Below are 26711 nucleotides of genomic sequence, written 5' to 3'. Positions count from 1 at the left end.
TGACTTCCTTGGACTTAGATGCCATACATTTGTTTATAAGTTGTGCAACACAGAATGATTTCCTCACCACTGTAGACACATGATTGTCAAATGCTAGATTACTATCTATGTGTGTCCCTAAGTCTCTGCTGCTGGGTCTGCTCTAAGGGGTGCATTGCCAATATGATAGTTACCAGGGATGGATGACTTCCCAAAGAATACTATTATACATTTGTTGGCTTTTAGTTTTAGTCCATAGCTCTGACACCATTTGTTTGTTTGCGTCAGCCCTTTGTGGAGAACATTTGTGTCGGTAGGGGATTCTGTGACTGCTCCTAATTTGCAATCATCTGCAAATTTGTCAGCTAGAGGTCATTGACAATGGCTAGGACTTGTGAAGTAAATGCTGGACAGGAGCAGTTCCAGGACCAATCCCTGACAGACTCTGTTTGTGACTGACCACTTTGCAGAGGTAAAATCCCCAATTCTAACTTCCTGGGACATGTCTGTGAGCCAGTTGTCTATCTATTGGGTGACATAAGGGTTTGTACTGAACCTCTGGAGTTGGTTAACACTGCCTAAGTGGGGTACTGTGTAAAATGCGTAGGCCAGGTCAAGGTAGGCAGTGTGAACTGTTTTGCCCTCATCCATTGCTTTGATGATTCAAAGAAGTCCACCAGGCTGATTAGAAATGACCTGCCCTTGATGAAACCAAATTGGGTTGGGTCCAGTGTCTGGAGGTTTCCTGTGTTATCATTGATCATTTCCATGAAAATTCTTTCCATGGCTTTGCATATGAGACTAGTGAGACTTATGGGCCTGTAGTTTCCAGGGTGTGTAGATGGCCCACCTTTTTGCAGAGGGATGACTGTTGCCCTTCTCCATTCATGAGGCACAAAGCCTAATTGGAGGCTATAGGTAAATAGTAATTCCAGAGGCCCTGATAGGACATGTTTCATGCTATTTCAAAGGCATCTTGGGATATTGTCTGGGCCCATTGATGCAGTGTTCTTGGTCTTATGACTATGAAAATCATAAAACTTATTAGGGCATTATTCTATGTGAATTTTATTTGCTTTTTAAAGGTGTGCACATTTTTGCATTAGTGTTTCTTAATTTGTAAGAAGATAATATTGACAAGTTAAAATAAATGAAATCATAATAGTTGATATATGCAGACAGTAGTATAACCTATAGACTGTAGGAATTTGTCATAAAACTGAAATGGTTTAACGAAGGCCCTAAATATTCTAAAATTTTTACTGTCTTAGATCTGGCCTTGTAAATCAGTTTTTTTGTGGATGTGCCAGCGAAGAGCTCAGGTAGAAGGGGTTATGGTTCATTCAATGGCATTTTCAAACTCATTCTGTGAAAAAAATATTATTTTATAAATGTTTAATGACTACAGTAGCTGTGTTCATTCATAAGAAAAATAGCTTATGTTCTTACAACATACCTTGATCTTCTATAAGGTTTATGATAAATTCCTATCAGCTGAAAATGCAAAATTAATGCAAACATGATTCCCTAGATATTGGATAAAAATTAGGCTTGTTAAAGTTCATGAAAGTAATAGAAAGTCATTTTTGCAGTAAAGTCATAATTTTTATTATGCTTCAATTACACCTTCTTATAGCATCTTAAGGTAATACTAGGCAATCATTCTGTTTCTGCCTGTACCTTGGGTCTGGGAGGTAAACACATTTAATATTATTTCATCTCCCAGCCCCAATTATGTTAGTCCCCCAATATGTATGCGTGTATAAATGTACCTAGTTTGAAAGCCAAGTGAAAGAAAGAAAGTACAGGTTTTATGTAGAAAGACATTTTAAACAGTAGAATTATTTATATATATATATATATATTTATAGGAGTTTAAGCATTTTTTGTTAGAATAAAACTCATTATGTATCTCATAGCTCAGAGTGTGCATGCTGATTGGTTACTGGCATCAGTCATTATGTATCTCATAGCTCACTAAGTGCGTGCTGATTGGTTACTGGCATCACTCATTATGTATCTCATACCTTGCATGCTGATTGGTTACTGGCAAAACTCATGTATCTCATAGCTCACTGTGTGCATGCTGATTTGGTTACTGGCATCACTCATTATGTATCTCATAGCTCACTGTGTGTATGCTGATTTGGTTACTGGCATCACTCATTATGTATCTCATAGCTCACTGTGTGTTGGCTGATATGGTTACTGGCATCACTCATTATGTATCTCACAGCTCACTGTGTGTGTGCTGATTTAGTTACTGGCATCACTCATTATGTATCTCATAGATCACTGTGTGCATGATGATTTGGTTACTGGAATCACTCATTAGGTATCTCATAGCTCAGTGTGTGTCTGCTAATTTGATTACTGGCATCCCTAATTATGTATCTCATAGCTCACTGTGTATGTGCTGATTTGGTTACTGGGATCACTCATTATGTATCTCATAGATCACTGTGTGCATGCTGATTTTGTTACTGACATCACTCATTATGTATCTCATAGCTCAGTGTGTGTCTGCTAATTTGATTACTGGCATCACTCATTATGTATCTCATAGCTCAGTGAGTGCATGCTGATTTGGTTACCAGCATCACTCATTATGTATCTCATAGGTCAGTGTGTGTGTGCTGATTTGGTTACTGGCATCACACATTATGTCTCTTCTAGCTCACTATGTGTGTGCTGACTGGTTACTGCCATCAGTCATTATGTATCTCATAGCTCACTGTGTGTGCCGATTGGTTGCTGGCATCACTCATTATGTATTTCATAGCTGAATGTGTGCATGATGATTGGTTACTGGCATCACTCATTATGCATCTCATAGCTCACTGTGTGTGTGCTGATTTGGTTACTGCATCACTCATTATGTATCTCATAGCTCACTGTGGGTGTGCTGATTTAGATACAAGCATCACACATTATGTATCTCATAGCTCACTGTGTGCATGCTGATTGGTTACTGGCATCACTCCTTATGTATCTCATAGCTCACTGTGTGGGAGCTGATTGGTTACTGGCATCACTCATTACGTATCTCACAGCTCACTGTGTGTATGCTGATTTGCTTACTGGCATCACTCATTATGTATCTCATAGCTCACTGTGTGCGTGCTGATTCATCACTCATTATGTATCTCATAGCTCACTGTGAGCATGCTGATTGGTTACTGGCATCACTCATTATGTATCTCATAGCTCACTGTGTGCAGGCTGATTGGTTACTGGCATCACTCATTATGCATCTCATAGCTCACTGTATGCATGCTGATTGGTTACTGGCATCACTCATTATGTATCTCATAGCTCACTGTGTGTGTGCGGATTTGGTTACTGGTATCATTCATTATGCATCTCATAGCTCACTGTGTGCATGCTGATTTGGTTACTGGCATCACTCATTAAGTTTCTCATAGCTCACTGTGTGTGTGCTGATTTGGTTACTGGCATCACTCATTATGTAACTCATAGCTCACTGAGTACATCCTGATTTGGTTACTGGCATCACTCATTATGTATCTCATAGTTACTGTGTGTGTGTTAATTTGGTTACTGGCATCACTCATTATGTATCTCATACCTTGCATGCTGATTGGTTACTGGCAAAACTCATGTATCTCATAGCTCACTGTGTGCATGCTGATTTGGTTACTGGCATCACTCATTATGTATCTCATAGCTCACTGTGTGTATGCTGATTTGGTTACTGGCATCACTCATTATGTATCTCATAGCTCACTGTGTGTTGGCTGATATGGTTACGGGCATCACTCATTATGTATCTCACAGCTCACTGTGTGTGTGCTGATTTAGTTACTGGCATCACTCATTATGTATCTCATAGATCACTGTGTGCATGATGATTTGGTTACTGGAATCACTCATTAGGTATCTCATAGCTCAGTGTGTGTCTGCTAATTTGATTACTGGCATTCCTAATTATGTATCTCATAGCTCACTGTGTATGTGCTGATTTGGTTACTGGGATCACTCATTATGTATCTCATAGATCACTGTGTGCATGCTGATTTTGTTACTGACATCACTCATTATGTATCTCATAGCTCAGTGTGTGTCTGCTAATTTGATTACTGGCATCACTCATTATGTATCTCATAGCTCAGTGAGTGCATGCTGATTTGGTTACCAGCATCACTCATTATGTATCTCATAGGTCAGTGTGTGTGTGCTGATTTGGTTACTGGCATCACACATTATGTCTCTTCTAGCTCACTATGTGTGTGCTGACTGGTTACTGCCATCAGTCATTATGTATCTCATAGCTCACTGTGTGTGCCGATTGGTTGCTGGCATCACTCATTATGTATTTCATAGCTGAATGTGTGCATGATGATTGGTTACTGGCATCACTCATTATGCATCTCATAGCTCACTGTGTGTGTGCTGATTTGGTTACTGCATCACTCATTATGTATCTCATAGCTCACTGTGGGTGTGCTGATTTAGATACAAGCATCACACATTATGTATCTCATAGCTCACTGTGTGCATGCTGATTGGTTACTGGCATCACTCCTTATGTATCTCATAGCTCACTGTGTGGGAGCTGATTGGTTACTGGCATCACTCATTACGTATCTCACAGCTCACTGTGTGTATGCTGATTTGCTTACTGGCATCACTCATTATGTATCTCATAGCTCACTGTGTGCGTGCTGATTCATCACTCATTATGTATCTCATAGCTCACTGTGTGCATGCTGATTGGTTACTGGCATCACTCATTATGTATCTCATAGCTCACTGTGTGCATGCTGATTGGTTACTGGCATCACTCATTATGCATCTCATAGCTCACTGTATGCATGCTGATTGGTTACTGGCATCACTCATTATGTATCTCATAGCTCACTGTGTGTGTGCGGATTTGGTTACTGGTATCATTCATTATGCATCTCATAGCTCACTGTGTGCATGCTGATTTGGTTACTGGCATCACTCATTAAGTTTCTCATAGCTCACTGTGTGTGTGCTGATTTGGTTACTGGCATCACTCATTATGTAACTCATAGCTCACTGAGTACATCCTGATTTGGTTACTGGCATCACTCATTATGTATCTCATAGTTACTGTGTGTGTGTTAATTTGGTTACTGGCATCACTCATTATGTATCTCATTCCTCACAATGTGCATGCTGATTGGTTACTGGATCACTCATTATTTATCTCATAGGTCAGTGTGTGCATACTGATTTGGTTACTGGAATCACTCATTATGTTTCTCATAGTTCACTGTTTGCGTGCTGATTGGTAACTGGCATCACTCATTATGTATCTCATAGCTCATTGTGTGCGTGCTGATTTTGCTACTGACATCACTAATTATGTATCTCATAGCTCACTGTGTGCGTGCTGATTTGGTTACCAGCATCACTCATTATGTATCTCATAGCTCACAGTGTGCATGCTGATTGGTTACTGGATCACTCATTATTTATCTCATAGGTCAGTGTGTGCGTGCTGATTTGATTACTGGAATCACTCATTATGTTTCTCAGAGTTCACTGTTTGCATGCTAATTGGTATCTGGCATCACTCATTATGTATCTCATAGCTCATTGTGTGGGTGCTGATTTTGCTACTGACATCACTAATTATGTATCTCATAGCTCACTGTGTGCATGCTGATTTGGTTACTGGCATCCCTCATTATGTATCTCATAGCTCACAGTGTGCGTGCTGATTTGGTTACTGGCATCACTCATTATGTATCTCATAGTTACTGTGTGTGTGCTGATTTAGTTACTGGCATCACTCATTATGTATCTCATAGCTCACAGTGTCCATGCTGATTTGATTACTGGCTTCGCTCATTATCTATATTAAAGGTCAGTGTGCGCATGCTGATTGGTTACTGGCATCACTCATTATGTATCTCATTGCTCCCTGTGTACATTCTGATTGGTTACTGGCATCACTCATTATGTATCTCATAGCTCACTGTGTGTGTGCGGATTTCGTTACTGGTATCATTCATTATGTATCTCATAGCTCACTGTGTGCATGCTGATTAGTTTACTGGCATCACTCCTTATGTATCTCATAGCTCACTGTGGGCATGCTGATTGGTTACGGGCATCACTCATTATTTATCTCATATCTCACTGTGTGCATGCTGATTGGTTACTGGCATTACTCATTATGTATCTCGTAGCTCACTGTGTGTATGCTGATTTTGTTCCCAGCATCACTCATTATGTATCTCATAGCTCACTGTGTGTATGCTGATTGGTTACTGGCATCACTCATTATGTATCTCATAGCTCACTCTGTGTGTGCTGATTTGATACTGGCATTATTCATTATGTATCTCATAGCTCACTGTGTGCATGCTGATTTCATTACGGGCATCAGTCATTATGTATCTCATAGCTCACTGTGTCCATGCTGATTTGGTTACTGCCGTCACTCATTATGTATTTCGTAGCTCACTGTGTCCATGCTGATATGGTTACTGGCATCACTCATTATGTATCTCATAGCTCACTATGTGCATGCTAATTTGGGTACTGGCATCACTCATTATGTATCTCAAAGTTACTGTATGTGTGCTGATTTGGTTACTGGCATCACTCATTTTGTATCTCATAGCTCACAGTGTGCATGCTGATTGGTTACTGGATCACTCATTATTTATCTCATAGGTCAGTGTGTGCATGCTGATTTGGTTACTGGCATTACTCATTATGTATCTCATAGCTCACTGTATGCGTACAGATTGGTTACTGGCATTACTCATTATGTATCTCATAGCTCACTGTGTACATGCTGATTTCATTATTGGCATCACTCAATATGTATCTCATAGCTCACTGCGTCTGTGCTGATTTGGTTACTGCCATCAGTCATTATGTATCTCATAGCTCACTGTGTGCATGCTGAGTTGGTTACTGGCATCACTCATTATGTATCTCATAGCTCACTGTGTGCATGCGGATTCATCACTCATTATGTATTTCATAGCTCACTGTGTGCATGCTGATTGGTTATTGGCATCACTCAGTATGCATCTCATAGCTCATTGTGTGCATGCTGACTGGTTACTGGCATCACTCATTATGCATCTCATAGCTCACTATGTGCATGCTGATTGGTTACTGGCATCACTCATTGTGTGTCTCATAGCTCACTGTGTGCATGCAGATTCATCACTCATTATGTACTTCATAGCTCACTGTGTGCTTGTTGATTGGTTACTGGCATCACTCATTATGCATCTCATAGCTCACTGTGTGCATGCTGAATGGTTACTGGCATCACTCATTATGCATCTCATAGCTCACTGTGTGCATGCTGATTGGTTACTGGCATCATTCATTATGTATCTCATAGCTCACTGTGTGCATGCTGATTTGGTTACTGGCATCACTCATTATGTTTCTCGTAGCTCACTGTGTGTGTGCTGATTTGGTTACTGACATCACTCATTATGTATCTCATGGCTCACTGAGTACGTGCTGATTTGGTTACTGGCATCTCTCATTAACTATCTCATAGGCCACTGTGTCAATGCTGATTTGGTTACTGGCTTCTCTCATTATGTATCTCAAAGGTCATTGTGTGCATTCTGATTGGTTACTGGCATCACTCATTGTGTATCTCATAGCTCACTGTGTACATTCTGATTGGTTACTGGCATCACTCATTATGTATCTCATAGCTCACAGTGTGCATGCTGATTGGTTACTGGCATCACTCATTATGTATCTCATAGCTCACTGTGTGTGTGCAGATTTGGTTCCTGGTATCATTCATTATGTATCTAATAGCTCACTGTGTGTGTGCTGATTTGGTTACTGACATCACTCATTATGTATCTCATAGCTCACTGAGTACGTGCTGATTTGGTTACTGGCATCTCTCATTAACTATCTCATAGGCCACTGTGTCCATGCTGATTTGGTTACTGGCTTCTCTCATTATGTATCTCAAAGGTCATTGTGCGCATTCTGATTGGTTACTGGCATCACTCATTGTGTATCTCATAGCTCACTGTGTACATTCTGATTGGTTACTAGCATCACTCATTATGTATCTCATAGCTCACAGTGGGCATGCTGATTGGTTACTGGCATCATTCATTATGTATCTCATAGCTCACTGTGTGTGTGCAGATTTGGTTCCTGGTATCATTCATTATGTATCTAATAGCTCACTGTGTGCATGCTAATTAGTTTACTGGCATTACTCATGATGTATCTCATAGCTCACTGTGTGCATGCTGATTGGTTACTGGCATCACTCATTATGTATCTCATAGCTCACTTTGTGCATGCTGATTGGTTACTGGCATCACTCAATATGTATCTCATAGCACACTGTGTGTATGCTGATTTTGTTACTGACATCACTCATTATGTATCTCATAGCTCACTGTGTGCATGCTGATTTCATTATGGGCATCACTCATTATGTATCTCATAGCTCACTGTGTCCATGCTGATTTGGTTACTGGCATCTCTCATTATGTATCTCATAGCTCACTCTGTGCATGCTGATTTGGTTACCAGCATCACTCATTATGTATCTCATAGTTACTGTGTGTGTGCTGATTTGGTTACTGGCATCACTCATTATGTGTCTCATAGCTCACAGTGTGCATGCTGATTGGTTACTGGATCACTCATTATTTATCTCATAGGTCAGTGTGTGAATGCTGATTTGGTTACTGGCATCATTCATTATGTATCTCATAGTTCACTGTTTGCGTGCTGATTGCTAACTGGCATCACTCATTATGTAGCTCATTGTGTGTGTGGTGATTTGTTTACTGGCATCACTCTTTATGTATCTCATAGCTCACTGTGTGCATGCTGATTGGTTACTGGCATCACTCCTTATGTATCTCATAACTCACTGTGTGGGAGCTGATTGGTTACGGGCATCACTCATTATGTATCTCATAGCTCACTGTGTGTATGCTGATTTGGTTACTGCATCACTCATTATGTATCTCATAGCTCAATGTGTGCATACAGATTGGTTACTGGCATTACTCATTATGTATCTCATAGCTCACTGTGTGCATGCTGATTTCGTTACTGGCCTCACTCAATATGTATCTCATAGCTCACTGCGTCTGTGCTGATTTGGTTACTGCCATCAATCATTATGTATCTCATAGCTCACTGTGTGCAAGCTGATTTGGTTACTGGCATCACTCATTATGTATCTCATAGCTCACTGTGTGCATGCTGATTTGGTTACTGGCATCACTCATTATGTATCTCATAGTTGCTGTGTGTGTGCTGATTTAGTTACTGGCATCACTCATTATGTATCTCATAGCTCACAGTGTGCATGCTGATTGGTTACTAGATCACTCATTATGTATCTCATAGGTCAGTGTGTGCGTACTGATTTGGTTACTGGCATCACTCATTATGTATCTCATAGCTCACTGTTTGCGTGCTGATTGGTAACTGGCATCACTCATTATGTATCTCATAGCTCATTGTGAGCATGCTGATTTTGCTACTGGCATCACACATTATGTATCTCATAGCTCACTGTGTGCATACTGATTTGGTTACTGGCATCACTCACTATGTATCTCATTGCTCACTGTTTGTGTGCTCATTGTTTACTGGCATCACTCATTATGTATCTCATAGCTCACTGTATACATGCTGATTGGTTAATGGCATCACTCATTATGTATCTCATAGCTCACTCTGTGCATACTGATTGGTTACTGGCATCACTCATTATGTATCTCATAGCTCACTGTGTGTGTGTGTGGATTTGGTTACTGGTATCATTCATTATGTATCTCATAGCTCACTGTGTGCATGATGATTAGTTTACTGGCATCACTCCTTATGTATCTCATAGCTCACTGTTGGCATACTGATTGGTTACTGGCATCACTCATTATGTATCTCATAGCTCACTGTGAGCATGCTGATTGGTTACTGGCATCACTCATTATGTATCTCGTAGCTCACTGTGTGTATGCTGATTTTGTTACCGGCATCACTCATTATGTATCTCATAGCTCACTGTGTGTATGCTGATTGGTTACTGGCATCACTCATTATGTATCTCATAGCTCACTGTGTGCATGCTGATTTGATACTGGCATTACTCTTTATGTATCTCATAGCTCACTGTGTGCATGCTGATTTCATTACGGGCATCACTCATTATGTATCTCATAGCTCACTGTGCCCGTGCTGATTTGGTTATTGCCATCACTCATTATGTACCTCATAGCTCACTGTGTCCATGCTGATTTTGTTACTGACATCACTCATTATGTATCTCATAGCTCACTGTGTGCATGCTGATTTGGTTACCGGCATCACTCATTATATATCTCATAGTTATTGTGTGTGTGTTGATTTGGGTACTGGCATCACTCATTATGTATCTCATAGCTCACAGTGTGCATGCTGATTGGTTACTGGATCACTCATTATTTATCTCATAGTTCAGTGTGTGCATGCTGATTTGGTTACTGGCATCATTCATTATGTATCTCATAGTTCACTGTTTGCGTACTGATTGGTAACTGACATCACTCATTATGTATCTCATAGCTCATTGTGTGTGTGCTGATTTGTTTACTGGCATCACTCATTATGTATCTCATAGCTTACTGTGTGCATGCTGATTGGTTACTGGCATCATGCCTTATGCATCTCATAGCTCACTGTGTCTGTACTGATTTGGTTACTGCATCACTCATTATGTATCTCATAGCTCACTGTGTGCGTACAGATTGGTTACTGGCATTACTCATTATGTATCTCATAGCTCACTGTGTGCATGCTGATTTCGTTACTGGCATCTGTCAATATGTATCTCATAGCTAACTGCATCTGTGCTGATTTGGTTACTGCCATCAGTCATTATGTATCTCATAGCCCACTCTGTGCAAGCTGATTTGGTTACTGGCATCACTCATTATGTATCTCATAGCTCACTTTGTGCGTGCTGATTTGGTTACTGGCATCACTCATTGTGTATCTCATAGTTACTGTGTGTGTGCTGATTTAGTTACTGGCATCACTCATTATGTATCTCATAGCTCACAGTGTGCATGCTGATTGGTTACTGGATCACTCATTATGTATCTCATAGGTCAGTGTGTGCGTGCTGATTTGGTTACTGGCCTCACTCATTATGTATCTCATAGCTCACTGTTTGCGTGCTGATTGGTATCTGGCATCACTCATTATGTAACTCATAGCTCATTGCGAGCATGCTGATTTTGCTACTGGCATCACACATTATGTATCTCATAGCTCACTGTGTGCATACTGATTTGGTTACTGGCATCACTCACTATGTATCTCATAGCTCACTCTGTGCATACTGATTGGCTACTGGCATCACTCATTATGTATTTCATAGCTCACTGTGTGTGTGCGGATTTGGTTACTGGTATCATTCATTAATTTTCTCATTGCTCACTTTGTGCATGCTGATTTGGTTACTGGCATCACTCATTATGTATCTCATGGCTCACTGTGTCCATGCTGCTTTGGTTACTGGCATCACTCATTATGTATCTCATGGCTCACTGTGTCCATGCTGATTTGGTTGCTGGCATCACTCATTATGAGTCTCACAGCTCACTGTGTCCATGCTGCTTTGGTTACTGGCATCACTCATTATGTATCTCATAGCTCACTGTGTACATGCCGATTTGTTTACTGGCATCACTCATTATGTATCTCATAGCTCACTGTGTGCATGCTGATTTGGTTACTGTCATCACTCATTATGTATCTCACAACTCACTGTGTGCATGTTGATTCGGTTACTGGCATCACTCATTATGTATCTCATAGCTCACTGTATGTGTGCTGATTTGGTTACTGCCATCAATCATTAGGTATCTCATAGCTCACTCTGTGTGTCACTGGCATTACTCATTATGTATCTAATAGCTCACTGTTTGCATACTGATTTGGTTATGGGCATCACTCACTATGTATTTCATAGCTCACTGTGTGCATGCTCATTGCTTACTGGCATCACTCATTATGTATCTCATAGCTCACTGTGTCCTTGCTGATTTGGTTACTGCATCACTCATTATGTATCTCATAGCTCACTGTGTGTGTGCTGATTTGGTTACTGGCATTACTCACTATGTATCTCATATCACACTGTTTGTGTGCTGATTGGTAACTGGGATCACTCATTATGTATCTCATAACTCACTGTGTGTGTGCTGATTGATTACTGTCATTACTCATTATGTATCTCATAGCTTACTGTGTGCGTGCTGATTTTGTTACTGGCATCCCTCATTATGCATCTCATAGGTCATTGTGTGTGGGCTGATTTGGTTACTGGCATCACTCATTATGTATCGCATAGCTCACTGTGTACGTGCTGGCTGGTCACTGGCATCACTCATTATGTATCTCATAGCTCACTGTGTGCATGCTGATTTGGTTACTGGCATCACTCATGTATCTCATAGTTCATTGTGTGTGTGCTGATTTGATTACTGGCTTCACTCATTTTGTATCTCATAGCTCCCTGTGTGTGTGTTGATTTGATTACTGGCATCACTCATTTTGTATCTCAAAGGTTACTGTGTGTGTACTGATTTGGTTACTGGCATCACTCATTCTGTATCTTATCGGTACTGTCTGTGTGCTGATTTGGTTGCTGACATCACTCATTATGTATCTCATAGTTCACATTGTGCATACTGGTTGGTTACTGGATCACTCATTATGTATCTCATAGGTCAGTGTGTGCGTGCTGATTGGTAACTGGCATCACTCATTATGTATCTCATGGCTCATTGTGTGCATGCTGATTTGGTCACTGGCATCACTCATTATGTATCTCATAGCTCTCTGTGTGCATGCTAATTGGTTACTGGCTTTGCTCATTATGTAACTCATAGCTCACTGTGTGCATACTGATTTGGTTACTGGCATCACTCATTATGTATCTCATAGCTCACTGTGTGTGATCTTGTTGGTTACTGTCATCATTCATTATGTATCTCACAGCTCACTGTGTGCATGCTGATTGGTTACTTTCATCACTCATTATGTATCTCATAGCTCACTGAGTGCATGCTGATTTGGTTACTGGCATCACTCATTATGTATCTTGTAGCTCACTGTGTGCATGATGATTTGGTTACTGGCATCAATCATTATGTATCTCATAGCTCACTGTATGTGTGCTTATTTGGTTGCTGGCATCACTCATTATGTATCTCATAGCTCACTGTGTGTGTGCTTATTAGGTTACTAGCATCACCCATTTTGTATCTCGTAGCTCACTGTGTGCATGCTGATTGGTTACTAGCATCACTCATTATGTATCTCATGACAGTTATGTCAGATAGGAGTTAATAATACTGTACTATGGCAGCAGTATCCTTTGGAATAGTACATTTTATTTGTTTCAGGATACTGTATTTGGTTCATATTTGAAGTAGAAGTTCTGATTATTGTGTACCTGTGTCAGATACAGTATTACAATAATGATGTATCATGTACTTGGTTCAGGCCTGAATTGCAGGTAGTAAGTGCAATGCTGTACCACAGTCAGATCCAGTCTACAAGTAACAGTAGACTCCACCCGGTTCTGATCCAAACTACAGGTGGTAGCATATGCACTTACTGCTTAGCTGTGCAGCATTACCAAATGGTTTGTAGGTTGACTGGGCACTGGAAATATAGCAACACCTTTTTAAAAAGTAGACTTTCTCTAGTTTAATTTAGTAAGATGAAATCAAGACTCATTTCTTGTACATTAATTACATAATGTTCTTTGCATGGTAGGCTGTTCATACAGATGAGTGGGGGTTTACCATGGAGCTGTATTATTTCAATTATACCTTGAAACTATACCAAGTAACCACTATTCAGAGGTTGTATCTTCCATTGCTATACATTTAAAATTTTAAAATAAATAGTAGAGAAAACACGGCTGCCCTGTTATAGAGGTTGATGGGGTGCACAGAAAAAGCAGTATATTAACATAAATAATCAGAATCAGAATCATAGTTATTGGCAAGTATGCGCACGTACAAGGAATTTGACTCTAGTTTCCGTGACTCTCCAAGTATGAATTACATAAATGACAGACATCCAACTATTAAGGACAAGACAAACGACAAACAAGCAAGTATTAAGAACAAGACAAAAAAGTAAATATACATATACGTAGAAAGTTCAAAGTACAACTGTGTGCAAGAAATACTGAAACAAACTCTTGAAAGAAACAAGTATTAACAATATGTAAACAATACTGCAGAATCCTCGGAGGCTTGGGAAAATGAATACCCCAGCCTAATAGGCTGAGTTAACTGTTTATTAAGTTGATGGCATATGTTCTTATATCTGCTTGTTTTAGTGCATATTAATCTATAACGCTTGGCTGATGGTAATAGTTCAGAAAGATGATGTCTTGGATTTGAAGGGTCGGTCATGATTTTCCATGCCCTTCTCATGATTCTGGAATAGTACAGGTCCTGTAAGGAGGGCAAACTAGCACCATGATATTTTCAGCAGACCTGGCTATTCGATGTAACCTATTTTTGTTATAATTAGACAGATCCGAACCACACTGTTATGGATGAGCTGAGACCAGACTCAATGACTACTGTATAGAACTGAATCAACTGTTCCTGTGCGAGGTTGAACTACCTCAGCTGTGGCAGAAAGTACATTTGCTGTAGTATCTTTTTTATGATGGACCCTACATTGGTCTCCCACTTCAAGTCCCGAGAGATTATAGATTCGAAAATCTTGAAGCATTCCACAACTGACACAGCAATATTAAATATAAAGAGTGGGGATAATATTGTAGTAACACTGTCATCTCCACAGTTTTAAGAGTGCTGAGTTGCAGATTATTCTAACTACACCAAAGAGCCAGCTGCTCAAAAACAAAACAAAACAAATGACTGGCATTTAGTGCAGAGAATTAAGGCTATAATCTGATTACACGATGTCTCCTGTAATCCAATTTCTTATTTCCTTTGCTTATTGTATGTGTCTGAACAAGTTACTAAAATAAAGTTTGCCACTATAAAGGGACACTTGTGTCCAGTGGGCTTTACCTGGCTAACAGATAAAGAAAATATCTATCTGTGAGATACAATAAAATATATTTAAGTCAATAAAACTTCTAGTATCTGCCTGTCTATCTATAAATCTATCTATTCCAGTTTGGTTATCAGGTAGGCTGGCTTGTCCACTGACTTTCAGAGATGAACTGGGCTTCTAAGCAGCAGCAAAGGGAAAAAAACTCTGAATAAAACAAATTTAGGAACAACATGTAGGAATAGAGTACAGAGAAATTCTCAGCAACTTTAATTAGCTCAGAATAACAATAAAGAACATTTATCCACAACTCAAACAACAAAGCACGGATTATATGCAGCATTTGCTGAAAGTAATCTTTAAGGCAGTATAATTTTCCTTTTCTCTGAAACATTGTGTTATTTTTTTTACTTAAAACACATCCGAAAGGTGTGAGCTAAAGCTGAGTCACAATAGTCAAGTATTACTTCACAATGACTTAGTTTCCCCTTTAATTCAGGGATCTCTGGATCTCTGGTGTCACAGTTTTTACAATAACTTGGTTCCCATTAGCTCACCTCATCCTTTGACCAGTCCTACCTTCTCACACTTTTTATTTTCATATTTCTCTACCTTTCTTATCACTGACTTGTAGTTTCTGCTTCAGCTAAAGGCAGCCTGGCAGATGTGCAAATTTAATTTCCTCTGATGCGATAATCGCAATGACACCTTGCCTCATCCAGTAGGTAGTAGCTTCTATGACTTGTTTAGTTTATGTAATGTTGAATTGTAGGCAAAAGTTAAAAAAAAAAAAAAAAGTGTGCATGCTCTCACATGCACGCCCTGTGAGACCTGTCAATATCCGCTTGGGATTATCAGACCTTCTCCACCTGAACTGTAGCATTTAAACATTCTTCAGACATTTGGCTTGTTATGTACTCACTAGTACCCATTAAGCATGATACTTCTTATTGTCACAGTCAGCATATTGATGTGTGATGATTTATTTTACTACTCACTTACATAAAATAAAGTCACACAGCTCTTTCCAGATGATATCCAGTGTTGGTTTATGTACCAGTAGCACACAGACATGTGCAGATCATATTGCCTTTACACCTGCATTCATCACTCAGCCATTTGCAGATCATATCCACCGCCTTATTATATGCATTCATCACATAGCTACCTGCAGTTCACATCCGTTGCATTGTCACACACATTCACCACATAGCTACCTGCGGTTCACCTCCGTTGCCTTGTCACATATATTTAGTTGTCATGGCCACCTGCAAATCATATCCACTGCCTTATAACATACATTCAGCTTGTGTCCACTTGTTAATTAAAACATATCTCAAAATCACATCCTGTCCTCAATCATATAAGATCAGCAAATCATACCCATGAGCTAGTCACAGACAGACCCCAAAGAATGCATGTTTCCTTCTTCACAGATAATCTGGCCTGCTGATTTTTCATTTGATATCAAAAATTAAGGTCTTCTCAGTCTCGTCAGCATTTATAAAGAATACCACTTCATAAAAGATTCTGTATTGCTACATAATGTATAAAAATGTATGGATATGTTGGGAGTACAGTGTACAATATTTATATTGAGGAAATAGAAACATAAAATCTGAACTCTTAACCCTGGCTGTAGGACTTCATCATTTTTTCTACATGCTTTTGGTCCTGTGCTTGTCCCCCATCAAACTCCCATTAATCCGACTCAGCCTTTGCACTCTATCTACCACCATCTGCCTCCCAACAGGATGGGAGAGCCAAAACGCAGCTTATTCCCATCCGTCTCTGCCCAGCTGCTTTGGTACCCAAACCACTACTAAACATACCGGTCAACCAATTAGCTCAAGAAGTCTGGACAAAGCCCAAATACAGCTGTGATGACGGTCCAAAAATCGGGACAGATTTTAAATGCTGCCCTTCTAAACTTAGAAAGTTGCTAGGATAACAAGTTTTGTATCAACATCCATTTTCTGAAGGATATGACATCTGAAACTCAAATAGCTTTCATTGTTTAGTGACTTTAGTCTTTAGTGAAAAACACACATTTTATGAAGAACAGATAAAAATATAGGGCAAAAACCTGGACATTCTGCAAAACTCTGCACAGCTGAAAAGCATGCTACTAAAATTCTCATAATCTGTACCACATTTAGGGTTTTATTCATTTTAGACGTAAAGCCAGATATGGTTGCAGTGTTTCATAAACTCTTCAGTAATTAACTCATTTCACATCCAGCTATGTAACTTCATAGGTAGTGAATTTCACCCCAACTGTAACTTAATTTTATTCTTGTGTTTCTATGGCATTTTTTTATTTTTCTACTATGAAATCTTGAATTTAATTTTCTTTAGTATAAAGCAACACCTGTCTTGCTGTCTTGATTACCATTTTGCAGATTTCATTGGTACCCTTCTTCTTTCTTAGGCTGTATATCATTAAATAGTGCTATAAATCTCACCTTGTCCTTCACCTTTCACCTGCTGCCATGTACATCCTGCAGCAAGATGTGTGATCTGTTACACTGATGAAGTTCTGATTAGATTTTTTTCATTACTGTAACTTATCTATATAAAGCATTCTTTTATTAGTTTTATATAACAACACACATGTTGTCTATCTTGCTGTATTCTAAATTAGCTAACATATCTGTACTTTTGTCAGTCAAATATGATATCTTTACATCCAAAGTGCATATCTATTTAAGTAAAGGAATGAACACAGCACCAACAAACTGTGTTAATGTCTACTGCAAGGATGTACCCCGGTATTCATGAACCTTGTGCCAGGTGCAGGCATAGTGTAGGCGGTATAACTCCAAATATGGCCATTGAGCGATTCAGGTACGATCCAATTCCATGTGCACTACCGTCGTACGCCAGAACTGCGCATCCCTCAGCTTAGGTATGATAATCACCCCATGCGCAGTGCTGCACCATGCAAATGAAGGTACATAGCGATACATGAAGTGGTGCAGGCGTAGTGTAAGCCCATGGAAATGTAAACCAAAAAACACGGTTTACATCTGGCATCACTCATTACGTATCTCATAGCTCATTGTGAGCATTCTGATTTTTCTACTGGTATCACTCATTATGTATCTCATAGCTCACTGTGTGCATACTGATTTGGTTACTGGCATCACTCACTATGTATCTCATAGCTCACTGTGTGTGTTCTCATTGTTTACTGGCATCACTCATTATGTATCTCATAGCTCACTGTATACATGCTGATTGGTTACTGGCATCACTCATTATGTATCTCATAGCTCACTCTGTGCATACTGATTGGTTACTGGTATCACTCATTATGTATCTCATAGCTCACTGTGTGTGGGTGTGCGGATTTGGTTACTGGTATCATTCATTATGTTTCTCATAGCTCACTGTGTGCATGCTGATTTGGTTACTGTTATCACTCATTATGTATCTCATAGCTCACTGTGTGCATGCTGATTTGGTTACTGGCATCACTCATTATGTATCTCACAGCTCACTGTGTGCATGCTGATTTGGTTACTGGCATCACTCATTATGTATCTCACAGCTCACTGTGTGCATGCTGATTTGGTTACTGGCATCACTCATTATGTATCTCATAGCTCACTGTTTGTGTGCTGATTTGGTTACTGCCATCAATCATTAGGTATATCATAGCTCACTGTGTGTGTGCTGATTGGTTACTGGATCACTCATTATGTATCTCATAGGTCAGTGTGTGCGTGCTGATTTGGTTACTGGCATCACTCATTATGTATCTCATAGCTCACTGTGTGCTTGCTGATTGGTAACTGGCATCACTCATTATGTATCTCGTAGCTCATTGTGTGCATGCTGATTTTGCTACTGGCATCACTCATTATGTATCTCATAGCTCACTGTTTGCATACTGATTTGGTTACTGGCATCACTCACTATGTATCTCATAGCTCACTGTGTGCATGCTGATTTAATTACGGGCATCACTCATTATGTATCTCATAGATCACTGTGTCTGTGCTGATTTGGTTACTGCCATCACTCATTATGTATCTCATAGCTCACTGTGTCCATGCTGATTTGGTTACTGGCATCACTCATTATGTATCTCATAGCTCACTGTGTGCATGCTGATTTGGTTACCGGCATCACTCATTATGTATCTCGTAGCTCACAGTGTGCATGCTGATTGGTTACTGGATCACTCATTATTTATCTCATAGGTCAGTGTGTGCATGCAGATTTGATTACTGGAATCACTCATTATGTTTCTCATAGTTCACTGTTTGCGTGCTGATAGGTAACTGTCATCACTCATTATGTATCTCATAGCTCATTGTGTGCATGCTGATTTTGCTATTGACATCACTAATTATGTATCTCATAGCTCACTGTGTGCATGCTGATTTGGTTACTGGCATCCCTCATTATGTATCTCATAGCTCAATGTGTGTGTGCTGATTTTGTTACTGGTATCACTCATTATGTATCTCTTAGTTACTGTGTGTGTGCTGATTTAGTTACTGGCATCACTCATGTATCTCATAGCTCACAGTGTGCATGCTGATTGGTTACTGGATCACTCATTATGTATCTCATAGGTCAGTGTGTGCATGCTGATTTGGTTACTGGCATCACTTATTATGTATCTCATAGCTCACTGTTTGCATACTGATTTGGTTACCGACATCACTCACATATGTATCTCATAGCTCAATGTGTGCATGCTCATTGCGTACTGGCATTCCTCATTATGTATCTAATAGCTCACTGTGTCTGTGCTGATTTGGTTACTGCATCACTCATTATGTATCTCATAGCTCACTGTGTGCATGCTGATTTGTTTACTGGCATCACCCATTATGTATCTCATAGCTCACTGTGTGTGTGCTGATTTGTTTATTGGCATCACTTATTGTGTATCGCATAGCTCTCTGTGTCCATGCTGATTTGGTTACTGGCATCACTCATTATGTATCTCATGGCTCACTGCATCCATGCTGATTTGTTTACTGGCATCCCTCATTATATATCTCATAGCTCACTGTGTGTGTGCTGATTTGTTTACTGGCATCTGTCATTATGTATCTCATAGCTCACTGTGTGTGTGCTGATTTGATTGCTGGCATTACTCATAATGTATCTCATAGCTCACTGTGTGTGTGCTGATTTGGTTACTGGCATCACTCATTATGTATCTCATAGCTCTTTGTGTGCATGCTGATTTGTTTACTGGCATCACTCATTATGTATCTCATAGCTCACTGTGTGCATGCTAATTTGGTTACTGGCATCACTCATTATGTATCTCATAGCTCACTGTGTGTGTACTGATTTGGTTACTGGCATCAATCATTATGTATCTCACAGCTCACTGTGTGTGTGTTGATTGGTTACTGGCATCACTCATTATGTATTTCATAGCTCAATGTGTGCATGATGATTGGTTACTGGCATCACTCCTTATGTCTCTCATAGCTCACTGTGTGGGTGCTGATTGGTTACTGGCATCACTCATTATGTATCTCATAGCTCACTGTGTGCATGCTGATTTGGTCACTGGCATCACTCATTATGTATCTCATAGCTCACTGTGTGCATGCGGATTTATCACTCATTATGTATCTCATAGCTCACTGTGTGCATGCTGATTGGTTACTTGCATCACTCATTACGTATCTCATAGCTCACTGTGTACATTCTGATTTGTTACTGGCATCACTCATTATGTATCTCATAGCTCACAGTTTGCATCCTGATTGGTTACTGGCATCACTCATTATGTATCTGATAGCTCACTGTGGGCATGCCGATCGGTTACTGGCATCACTCATTATGTATCTCATAGCTCACTGTGTGCATGCTGATTGGTTACTGGCATCACTCATTATGTATCTCGTAGCTCACTGTGTATATGCTGATTTTGTTACCGGCATCACTCATTATGTATCTCATAGCTCACTGTGTGTATGCTGATTGGTTACTGGCATCACTCATTATGTATCTCATAGCTCACTGTGTGCGTGCTGATTTCATTACGGACATCACTCATTATGTATCTCATAGCTCACTGTGTCCGTGCTGATTTGGTTACTGTCATCACTCATTATGTATCTCATAGTTCACTGTGTCCATGCTGATTTGGTTACTGACATCACTCATTATGTATCTCATAGCTCACTGTGTGCATGCTGATTTGGTTACCGGCATCACTCATTATGTATCTCATAGTTATTGTGTGTGTGTTGATTTGGGTACTGGCATCGCTCATTATGTATCTCATAGCTCACAGTGTGCATGCTGATTGGTTACTGGATCACTCATTATTTATCTCGTAGGTCAGTGTGTGCATGCTCATTTGGTTACTGGCATCACTCATTATGTATCTCATAGTTCACTGTTTGAGTGCTGATTGGTAACTGGCATCACTCATTATGTATCTCATAGCTCACTGTGTGTGTGCTGATTTGGTTACTGGCATCACTCATTATGTATCTCATAGCTCACTGTGTGTTATCTTGTTGGTTACTGTCATCATTCATTATGTATCTCATAGCTCACTGTGTGCATGGTGATTGGTTACTTTCATCACTCATTATGTATCTCATAGCTCACTGAGTGCATGCTGATTTGGTTACTGGCATCACTCATTATGTATCTTGTAGCTCACTGTGTGCATGATGATTTGGTTACTGGCATCAATCATTATGTATCTCATAGCTCACTCATTTTCTATCTCGTAGCTCACTGTGTGCATGCTGATTGGTTACTAGCATCACTCATTATGTATCTCATGACAGTTATTTCAGACAGGAGTTAATAATACTGTACTATGGCAGCAGTATCCTTTGGAATAGTACATTTTATTTGTTTCAGGATACTGTATTTGGTTCATATTTGAGGTAGAAGTTCTGATATTGTGTCTCTGTGTCAGATACAGTATTACAATAATGATGTATCATGTACTTGGTTCAGGCCTGAATTGCAGGTAGTAAGTGCAATGCTGTACCACAGTCAGATCCAGTCTACAAGTAACAGTAGACTCCACCCGGTTCTGATCCAAACTACAGGTGGTAGCATATGCACTTACTGCTTAGCTGTGCAGCATTACCAAATGGTTTGTAAGTTGACTGGGCACTGGAAATATAGCAACACCTTTTTAAAAAGTAGACTTTCTCTAGTTTAATTTAGCAAGATGAAATCAAGACTCATTTCTTGTACATTAATTACATAATGCTCTTTGCATGGTAGGCTGTTCATACAGATGAGTTGGGGTTTACCATGGAGCTGTATTATTTCAATTATACCTTGAAACTATACCAAATAACCACTACTCAGAGGTTGTATCTTCCATTGCTATACATTTAAAATTGAAAAATAAATAGTTGAGAAAACACGGCTACCCTGTTATAGAGGTTGATGGGGTGCACAGAAAAAGCAGTATATTAACATAAATAATCAGAATCATAGTTATTGGCAAGTATGCGCACGTACAAGGAATTTGACTCTAGTTTCCGTGACTCTCCAAGTATGAATTACATAAATGACAGACATCCAACTATTAAGGACAAGACAAACGACAAACAAGCAAGTATTAAGAACAAGACAAAAAAGTAAATATACATATACGTAGAAAGTTCAAAGTACAACTGTGTGCAAGAAATACTGAAACAAACTCTTGAAAGAAACAAGTATTAACAATATGTAAACAATACTGCAGAATCCTCGGAGGCTTGGGAAAATGAATACCCCAGCCTAATAGGCTGAGTTAACTGTTTAAGTTGATGGCCTATGTTCTTATATCTGCTTGTTTTAGTGCATATTAATCTATAACGCTTGGCTGATGGTAATAGTTCAGAAAGATGATGTCTTGGATTTGAAGGGTCGGTCATGATTTTCCATGCCCTTCTCATGATTCTGGAATAGTACAGGTCCTGTAAGGAGGGCAAACTAGCACCATGATATTTTCAGCAGACCTGGCTATTCGATGTAACCTATTTTTGTTATAATTAGACAGATCCGAACCACACTGTTATGGATGAGCTGAGAACAGACTCAATGACTACTGTATAGAACTGAATCAACTGTTCCTGTGCGAGGTTGAACTACCTCAGCTGTGGCAGAAAGTACATTTGCTGTAGTATCTTTTTTATGATGGACCCTACATTGGTCTCCCACTTCAAGTCCCGAGAGATTATAGATTTGAAAATCTTGAAGCATTCCACAACTGACACAGCAATATTAAATATAAAGAGTGGGGATAATATTGTAGTAACACTGTTATCTCCACAGTTTTAAGAGTGCTGAGTTGCAGATTATTCTAACTACACCAAAGAGCCAGCTGCTCAAAAACAAAACAAAACAAATGACTGGCATTTAGTGCAGAGAATTAAGGCTATAATCTGATTACACGATGTCTCCTGTAATCCAATTTCTTATTTCCTTTGCTTATTGTATGTGTCTGAACAAGTTACTAAAATAAAGTTTGCCACTATAAAGGGACACTTGTGTCCAGTGGACTTTACCTGGCTAACAGATAAAGAAAATGGGCCAGATTCAGGAAGCCTCCGTGTAAGAGTTATAACTCTTACACGGAGGCTGCAGTGAAACTGTGTGATGTCAGCATGTCATGCATATGCATGAGGTGCATAAGGCATGCTGAATCACACTAGTAACTCTTACACGGTCCGTGTAAGAGAGTAGGGGGCGTGTCTGTAGGCTAAGCCCTGCAAGCGGACACGCCCCCGGAAGACTAGAATGGCTGAAAGTAAACAGCCACGAGAGAGGCCATGGAAATGTGCATAAACACACTACACAACACATGCCCCGATAGACCATCACTGTATAAAGTGAAGAGATGTAATAAAATTAAATTAAAACCTTTTTTTTTTTTAAAACCCCGTAAATGTTTGCTACTGTGTGCGCCCGTGTGCGCGGGTGTGCTATTAGCGTAATCACAGTTAGCAATCAGTGGAAAAGGATAAAAGAACTAAATATGCAAAGTAAGCCAAGAAGTAATAACTTAGCGGTAGAGTTGCTGGCCTAAGAGTAGGCAGGCAGGGTTCGAGCCCCCACAACAACCTTTTTTTTTTTTTTTGTAAATAAGCACTAAAAAGCCCCCTGACAGTATTGTACACATGTAAATGTATTCCCTTTTGTAAAATGGAATGAAACGGAGCATATATTCTGAAGTAACACAATAACAAAAATAGTCAGAAATGTACTGATAGGTAAGCTGCTGTGAGACGGAGTGCCCGTAGCTGAGTAGTGTTTAAAAAGCTGTAAACTGCGTGCCTGTTGCTAGGCATCGGTTTAACAGAGTGAAACTGTTTGCAACTAGCTGTGCTTAGCTGAACATATGTGTCACTAGCCAATTAAGGTTTATCCCAGCGCACACCGTTTGCGGCGCTCCCACAAGCTAACTGCCAGTGCGATGCGTTAGCTCAGCAAACAGCGCAGACCTGGTTTTAAGTGCTTAAAAGTGCTTTTGGCATGTTTGATTGACAGGTCTCAACTCATTTCTGTCAGGAAAATCAAAAATCAGTTGCCAGATTCGAACCCAGGATACCATGCACTAGAGTCAAGGTACTAAACCACTAAGCCATGACAGCAATACCTAGAAATGCAGAAATAGCATATATATGGGATAAAATCCAGAATGGAGCATGATAAAGCATTTTCAGTGAAGTAGATACAGTTCCAAAACGGCCAATCAGAGAAATGTGTGGGAAAATCGGCATATATAAGCCCCATAGGTGGGAATACACAGCAGAAACGATTGTAGATCAGAGCTGCAGTCAGAATGAGTGGAGTAGGTGAGGGACGTTGCTTTCGAGCACAGCGTTGGGGCGTTGAGGAGTCCAGATACATGGTCTGGCTCCTTGTCCACCATCACGAGGCCCAACTCATGCAGGGCCAGGTCTCATGGGGAGCATATAGGGCAGAGGCATGGGACCAGTTGGCTCGTGATCTGACCAGTGCTACTGGCATTCCACGCACTGGTGAGCAGGTCCGTCACCACCATGCGGACTTGAAACGACGCAAGCAAGACCAGTTGTCCGAATGGATCCAGGAGGCCTGGGATATGCCCAACGCCCCACTACTGAGTAAGTTACATTTTACTTATGTATGTAAGGATTTCAACTAGCTGATACCATGGAGATGTGTAGTCCAATATTACTTCTTTTGTATTACAGCTGCAGGTGTCCGCTCTACGAATCGAGATGCATGCCCGTAGGCTGGTGCAGATGCGCCACCGTGCAGGTTAGTAACCCCACCCAGTACTTGTAAATAAATATTATACTGTAGCATGTATCAGAACACTGCAGTGTGTTGATTAAAAGTAATATAATGTGCAAGCAAGATTTGAAAGTCTGCAGGTATGGCTGCAACAAGTTCATCAGTATGCAAGTGTAACTGGAAATATAATTGATAGAATTAAACAGTGCTGTCATACAGATGTCCCACCATTAATTAAATATAGTGTAACCTGCAGTAGTCTCAAGAGTACAGCTTCAGAATCTGAGGTAGTCACATGTGAGATATATCCCTGTTGAAATGCTGAATCATGACAGAAGTGAGGCTGTTGGAAAGTGTTTGAATCACCACTAGTCTAACATGTGAACAAAGCCTAGAAGTAGCAACCTGAACTGTGAATTTGCAGGAAGTGTGAGACTGACAGAAAGGGTCATGTATGAATAAATAAAGTAGTAATAACCCGGAATATATTAGCCCCAGTGTGTTTCTACAGAACTAAATGCATGTGGGAAGTACAACTTAATATACCAAACTGATTTCAGTGTGTCAGAATCTGGAATGTCTAGCCAAATGCTGTATATGGTGATCACAGTAAACAATTTGCAGATAGAATGAATGATTATCTGACAGACTAAACAGCCATAGTTGTCCCCTGTCCTGTCATCAAAGTGTAGCAGGATGATGTATCTGATCAGATTCAAAATAAGTAGGATAGTGATGTATTTGTAACAGGTGTAGCTTGACAGTCAAATAAAATTTATTTTGAAACATCAGCCTCAACTTAATTGTGTACCTATTATAAATGTAAATCAATGTGTAACATATGAATGTGTCATCACTTTCTATCTCCGCCCAACCCTATAATTCCATATAACAACACCCACTAAATAATGGTATGTGAACATTTCATTAATCATGGACATTTGTCCATTTCACAAATATATGCATGTCTGTTCGTGCATGTGCCCTGTTCATACCTGCAAATCTGATGGCCTGTTGCCATTAATCAACCCTGCATGTTGTTTGACTGTGTATTTCTGTTCAAATAATGTATGTGATATTGATATGCCCCTTGTTCAATGGTGTTAATATCTGGGTGTTTGTTTGATGGGAATACCAATGCATGCTGTTACAACTAATCTGAATGGAATACAATGCCACTAACCCAAACTAACATAACTACTCACAAACCTAGAACGCTTGGGAAGGCAGGTCCCAGCGGACCCACCTCTCCCACCTCAGCTGGTGACTGCACCTGGCACTAGTGCCCAGGCGGACCCTCCGGTGGCCCTGTGCCACCTTCGGGTGGAAGCGCTGCAGGGATGGGGCCCTCCCCCTCTCTGCAAGTGTGGCCGGAGGGGTTCGTCCACTCACCCTCCGCGGTGTCCGGTCTGTGGTGCGAAGGGAGATCCAAGACACTGTTCTTG

At 40.0% G+C, this 26711-nt stretch overlaps 1 protein-coding gene across 1 annotated transcript in view; it reads right to left on the bottom strand.

Annotated features, from left to right (window-relative positions):
* The window catches only part of TNFSF14 (TNF superfamily member 14), a 473762-nt gene that overhangs the window by 288179 nt on the left and 158872 nt on the right, over positions 1 to 26711 (bottom strand). The window lies entirely within an intron of this gene.

Source organism: Protopterus annectens, chromosome 9.part0 (assembly GCF_019279795.1).
Source record: "Protopterus annectens isolate FY-2018-M chromosome 9.part0, PAN1.0, whole genome shotgun sequence".
Taxonomy (NCBI): Eukaryota; Metazoa; Chordata; order Ceratodontiformes; family Protopteridae; genus Protopterus; species Protopterus annectens.
Note: the sequence above shows the minus strand (reverse complement) of the source record. Positions and strands in the feature narration are given on the sequence as shown.